Raw genomic sequence first — 7,128 nt, 5'->3', positions numbered from 1 at the left:
TATCATGTCTCGGAGCTCTATACAAAGCATACTTCACATTAGCATTACCATTGCAGTTCCTCTCCATAGCTTTTTTCATATATATCGAAAGACAACTACCTTTCTTGGCTCATGATGCCGGAGAAATCGTTCCTCTGAATGATCTCAACTTGAGCATTGAATCCTTTTGAACTCAAGACTCGAAACCACTTTTTTCTTGATAGTCGCATAAATCTTGTCATGTTCGTCCATTTTAATCAATATCTTTCCATAAAAGGGTAACTCTTGGAGATCCTGCTCTCGCAATCCAAAGGTGCATAATCATCCTGATCTTGCTCATCAAGGCACAGTTTGGTACATGAGATGAAAGTGTGATGAGACACAAATTTTTACTCATCCTATGTTTTTCTCATTTTTTTGTTAACCCAATGATATCTCATGGCCCGGTATAACTTTAGATGTAGACTTGATGACAAATACCTCTTAACCCATGGTATTAGTGGAGGATGAGTGTCATATAAGTGAAATTGTGTGAAACTGACAATGGTAATTAAGAGAACAAACACAATAATCCTACAAAATAAAAAACATACAAAACAACATATTATTTATATATATGTCTTGCTTATCCACACTCATCATGTTTTTTTATTCATCTATCGTACATCTCATCCGTGATACCAAACGGTATCCAAGAGTACTACCAGTATACAAGTTTTCTGCGTTCGAATTAAAAGGAACAAAGATCGTGGGTGTTGCGGCCGTATTCGACGCTAAAGCCTTCCATCTTTGGGAATAATAAGCCATTGATTTTTACTGTATGAGAACACAAGAATTTAAACTACTCCTATTTCTTGCTGACAAGGTGACCGACTTAGAAGATACTCAGAAACTTGCAGAAAAGTTAACTTGGTCTCCAATTAAAATCATTTGGCACTGAAGAAAAACTCAAAACGGTTTCGGCGTGATAAAAAAATAACTGAATGGGAACGGTGAAACAAGGAAAAAAAGAAAAACGTAATAATCTTTCCTGTTCTAATTGTTGAGGAATTTCGAAAATAGTACAAGGATAGGCACGTTATATAACGTTATCTCTTAAGAGATGTTTCTCAATCTTTCTAATGGAGTGAACAAAACTGATTCAAGACATCGCATTGAGTCTGATGATGCACATATTTATAGCAATTAGGAGTCGATTTCGAATAGTTAAGATCTCCGTAATTTTCACAACGAAGACTATTATTTATCGTCGTTAACAAAATTTCTGAAAATATTAAATGAATTCAAATTATACTAACAATTCCCCTCCATTTTCAAAATTTTAGAAAATAAAATAAAAAGTAATAGAATTGAAGTGGCTACATCACCGAAGTGATTGCCTACGTACCCTTTCAGGATCAAGCCATCGTAGTTCAATATAATGCATCATCAAGAATAAATAGTACATAAATAAAAGTATCTTTTGACTTTGAACTTCCACTTAGTGTAAACAACTCAAGGTTTACTTAAGGTACTATGGTAAACATAGTTTTGAACCAAGGACCCTTATAGAACCAACCGGAGTTGTGACACATACTATTATTCATTCAAACTTTTGGTATTTTTATATGAACTTCCAAAAATAACTCTATCCAATAAATAAATAAAAAATCTATTTAACAATTTCAATTTATTTTCATACAACTTTTCACCATTTCATACTTCATGTTTGACATATTTTAATTTTAAAATTCAAAAATCTAACTCTCACACATATTACCTGTTTGAGATTGAATTATTAATTTTTTTAGAAAAAAAATAACAACTTGTATCATAAATTATTTTTTAATATGATAAACACACGCATTGCGTGTGCGAGACGCTAATATATATAAATAGTCAATAATCAATATCAAATAAGTTATCTAATTATTTTAGTTTTATTTAGAAGTAATATATCAAAAAAGTTATAATTTTATTTTTTTAAACGAAGAAGACAACAACGGTTGAGCATACGGAGCAGTGAACAATGGAGATTGTTGTTGAATCTCTTGAACACACAAAAAGAAAGAAATGAAGGAAGATTAAATGGCAAGGATGAAATGATTTCAGTGTCACAAATGGATTGAAGAGCCGAATTTGTGTCAAGTAGTTATAATATGTTTAATAATTTTTTAAAGGATTGAAGAGCTGAATTTCAGTTATCTAATTTTTTTAAAGATGTGATGTCCGTTTGTTAGCAAAAAAAATGTCGAGAATTTGTGTCAAGTAGTAATAAGATTTTTAATAATTTTGAGACGATTCATTGCGATTTATTGGATCCATATAAAACTCCAACATTTTGTGATGTACATTATTTTTAGACAATTGTTGATAGTTGTGAGAGTTTATTTTTCTTGGGAAATCACCAATCTCTAGGAAACTAAGAAGCAACACATCGTCTCTCGTTCTTCGGTTGAGGCGGAGTATCGATCTGTAGCCACTTTTTTTCTGGATGGTACGATCGCACCAGCTCATGTCCCGACTCATGCACAACTGGCCGACTTGTTTACAAACGCAATGGGTAAACGGTCATTCGGACATTTACTACGCGTGCTGGGCATTCGAGACAATGATCCAACTTGAGGATTTCATTCCAAAACCGTTGTTCAGTACACGATTTCCGATTTGTCAATGGTGTTAAGGCAATCTCGTGAAATTATATAGCTATTTAAAGTGAAATACGAAAATTTTTCATCCAACATTTGAATGCAATCTCTTGTTTGTTTAGATTTTTATGGGATTCCTGTGTTCCTGACATCCTGTTTGAACATGAAATGTTATATGGCAGTCTTCAATACGTGTGCAGGAGTTGAATGAAACATTATGTATTAGCATTCTCTGGGATTTTCCCCAGGTAAAGATGTAACACAGTTTGACCCCTGTACAACAAGTTGAACCATAATATAGTATATGCGTAGGATATACATTTCACAATATTGAAATAAGGTTATAATATAATGCAACCTCAGATGTTTGAAAGCCACTAATTTTTAGTCTAACTTTCTCATTACAAACTATCCTCTGCGACATAAAAACAACTCATCAAGGCCAGTTTTGCATAATCTCGATAGCTGAGCAAAAAGTTGACATCAATTAAACTACCAGCAGAGCCTTCAGAGAGGTCACTTCCACTCCTTTGCACATTTGACCCAAAAAAAGTCAGTAAGAAAATGTTGCGCAGACACGAAAACATCCACAATAATGTGAACACATTTGATTAGAAAACAGACGTTAAACTAAATTAAAAGAGCTCACTTGTGATGAAAATCGAAACACTCCATCGAACATCACCGCTCATACTATCAATGAACATCACCGCAGGCAAAATAGGTAGCACAATCATGGTCCCCAAAACAGATATTTGCACACAAATTTCCCAACCTTTCTTAGATTGTGAGTCGCAATCAATCGCATAACAAAGCAATGAATATAATACACGACTTTCCAGCAAAGACAATCTTAAAAGCTAGGATTTCATATAAACATTCAACCAAGGGCAAACAACATATAACATAGTAATAGATAGTTTTGCATACGACTTTCCGACTACGCCAATCTTAAAGGCGGAACATAAAAATACTCAACAAACGGAAACCGCAAACATCACATAACTAATGACCACGAAAACTACACACACAATATGATTTTCCAAGTAAGAAAAATAGAAAATCTCAAAGCTAGAATACATAAATACTCAACTAATGACAAAAGAATAAAAGAGGAACACAATACGGTACCATGTGTCAGCATACAGATCCTCCTCGTTTTCGATTTGGACACTATACTCTTAATGCCCAGCTGGAACCGTAATTTCTTCGTCATCCTAAAGAGTATATAACAAAAGCTAACATTCAAATCTCGTATGCCAACAAAAATATAAACATTGATTAAATAAAGTATAACCAATTGATGAGAAGATCATATTCCACTTTTGCCTATTCAAACCTACTCTAAAACTCATGGCTTTGATATATGGTTGAAGATTTCGCTTATGCTAATAGTGCAGCATCAATCCACAATCGAAGAATATTCAAGCATTTACATAAAAACACCCTACAGCAAGAATACCGCTCCATTTGATTACAACATCTGGAACTTGCCGATCAGAATGACGCACACCTATGCTTTGTCTTCTATGTTAACCCTCTCAATTTCATATCTTATAGTTATCGACTTGGACTCGCGATTGATAATTTCACATAGCTATCGTGCAAATAAAACAAGTGAAGAATCGCTGGTTCAAAAGCAAAAATGAACGAGTAAATCCAAATTTAATAATGAACAGATTCAAGGGTTTTATTTAACTTCAACTAGGTTTGAATTTGCATGCCTATCACGTTTAGGTGGCTATAACGAAGACGGGCTTTTCAAGACGGTAAAACAGCAAGTTTCATTTGGCATCACCATAAGCACAAGACATACCATTAAACATTCAAATAAACCAGGAGCAAAAATGGAATTTAACTCAATTGAAACAGCAACAAATAAACTAGAAAAATGACGACCTTGATCTCACAAAACAAAACCTTATTCCAATGCACCGGAACAACAACAGCTCAAAAAAGACGGCGATCGTGACTTTCAGCACTCCGTGCCCAAAATGTCAAGTAGAAATACATGGAAATTGAATTAAGCTTGGCAACCTTCTCAAGATAAAAATTCTTTTGCTGCAACCAACCCAAATGAACGAAATCATTACGCATCTTAAGCAATCAAGGCTATTAAATAATATGTCTACTTTTTCCTCATTGTAGGCATTCAAGGCTGCTTTTGCTGTATCCCTGACATAACTCAAACCATCGACTTTAAACCGTGTAACCCCTCAACCGCATTGAACTTTACCTGGGTCCATGTAAATATCACATCTCTGTGAACAAATTTAAACAGAGGTTAATTTTTGAAATTCATGCCGAAATGTATGATATATAGTGCTAACCCAATTGACCATCAAATAATAATACAGTAAAAAACTTGCAGAAAAAGTCTTCTTTCCCCAATTCTTTGTTTCGAATCACATGGAGCAGAGAACAAAGAACAGCGTACATCGCGTAGCTCTGACAAATCATCAACTTCCTACTGAACTTAGGTCCCAACCGAATGCAGTGAGTTACACTTGCAGCCTTATGTAAAATCTTACATATTGTATTTGTTGGGACAAGTTATTCTTTCCAATGCCTCGAGGACAATCTCCACAATGTACTTGCCACTACAAGATTTAAGAAAAATAAACAATTACGCATGGGGAGCAGCTGCACTAGCAAGTCATAAATGTTCCATGGGAAAAACAAAAAGTCAATTTTTATCCACTAAACCTCTATATTTAACTGTATTTACATTTGCTCTTTTGGTAAGGTTTTTTTGCAGTAATAATTCATATTTATATATTCTTTTCATTTACTATTGTATTTAGTACATTAATTTACATTTCATGGACGTTATTTTTCCTTTAGGTATATACAGTGGAGCGATTCCATGCATAATAGTCTCAGTAATCAGTCCATCGACTTTCCCTATGTTCTTGGGATGGTTAGGTGTTATCTCATCTGTGGCTTAAAAAAGTAAACATTAAATTTCAGTGGAAGAATATCGACAAAAGCTTATGAATATGAAAAAGGAAAATGTAAGTGTTTTTCTCTTCTTTTATTTTTACCATTGTAGGAAAACAGCTTTGAGAAGAGATTAAAATATGTGTAAGGTATATGCAGGTTGTTTTGCAGCCATACCAATTGGTTGGACGTAATATTCAAATTCGTCCAGAATTTGAACATATGTTCTAGAGGACGGTGAGATGGGGCATGTGCGCCTCCTCTCTTTGATGCATTGGTTCTCGATGATGCAACGAGGGCGAGGGCGACGGAGAGCTCTTTTTTTTTTTTTTGCTTTATTGTTTTTATACAACCGAGAGGCGAGATGGGGCGTTCCCGTCTCCTTGCGATGATAGTGGTTTGTCTTCGGTGAAGCGGCGAGGGCGAAGGCGACGGCTAGCTTTGCACCCTCAATCTGCAGGCCGTCGTCCCTAAAATTTCTGCCACTGGGTTTGCTGCCCGTCCGCAAGCCATGTTGTTGTTCTTTCTCCTCTCCTTATGTTTTGTTTTGTTGTTTTTTTGTTCTTGGATTAATGGTGATGCGAGTTGTAGCGATTTGATTGAGGGATGACACAACTCGGATTAGTGGGGTGATTGCTCGCTATTGTGGCTGTCGCAGCTTACGAAGGTTCCTTGTCAAGAGTTGGACCTACACAGTGATCAGGGACCACGGCCCCCCGAAAATTTTTAGATTTAATATTATTATTATTATGATTATTATTATTATTATATATATATATATTTAAGTAAATATATAAACATAAGTTAACAGAATTAATACATGGATATGTAGCCGAGTTGGTAGCTACTATTTTTTATTTTGGAGAGAAGTACAGGGTTCCAATCTTGTTGCCTTTCATACTAATTTTATTTTAAAATTTAAATATTTATTTATTTTTAAATAAATTTCCCTTGATCTGAATATTTTAAATTTTTACTTATTTTCTTTTGTCTCAAATTGGGAGGTGATTTTTTTCTTTTTATTTTGTAAATTTTAAATTTTTATTTATTTTCTTTTGTCTCAAATTAGGTTTTTCTTGAGATGATTGATTTTTTTTTTCATTTTTGTATTGAAATTACGTGTGGATAGTTCCCATAAATAAAGAAACTAACTTTTTAAAATTTAATTTTTACTTATCATTTTGTATTGAAAAAGATCTACAAAAATAATAAAAATAAAAATAATTTCTGAACTTTGATTAAATTTTTAAATGTAAAATGATCCCAAAAAATAGGATTTTTTATTAAGTTAAAATTTGATTTCGCTAATAGTAACGAATTCTCGTTGTCTTCGAAAATTTTTATTAGCTTATTGCAATATAAAAAACAATAGCGGTAACGCACACGCATTGCGTGTGTAACGTAATACATAAATATTATGTGTTGTCTGTATATTATATAGCATTTATGTTTAAAGTATTTGATTTTAATATGATTTGCATTTTTTGTAATTTGACAATTTTTTTTTTTTTTTGCAATTTGGGCATACCAAGAGACCAACTAAGGTGCTTTTGCTTGATATAATAATAATAATAATAATAAT

General features: G+C 33.5%; 1 long non-coding RNA gene across 2 annotated transcripts; it reads right to left on the bottom strand.

Moving 5' to 3' along the window:
- Positions 1 to 2,894: 2,894 nt before the first annotated feature.
- Positions 2,895 to 5,185, bottom strand: LOC140876169 (uncharacterized). Of its 2 annotated transcripts, XR_012148694.1 has the most exons (4): positions 4,739 to 5,185; positions 4,506 to 4,667; positions 3,738 to 3,823; positions 2,895 to 3,134 (listed from the first exon to the last, which is right to left on the bottom strand). It is a non-coding gene; the product is annotated as an uncharacterized lncRNA (long non-coding RNA). The 2 variants fall into 2 exon arrangements; XR_012148693.1 differs by having other exon boundaries at positions 4,506 to 5,185.
- Positions 5,186 to 7,128: the final 1,943 nt, after the last annotated feature.

This window comes from Henckelia pumila, chromosome 1 (genome assembly GCF_033568475.1).
Source record: "Henckelia pumila isolate YLH828 chromosome 1, ASM3356847v2, whole genome shotgun sequence".
NCBI lineage: Eukaryota > Viridiplantae > Streptophyta > Magnoliopsida > Lamiales > Gesneriaceae > Henckelia > Henckelia pumila.
The sequence above is the reverse complement of the archived record's forward strand: the minus strand, read 5'-3'. Positions and strand labels throughout refer to the sequence as shown.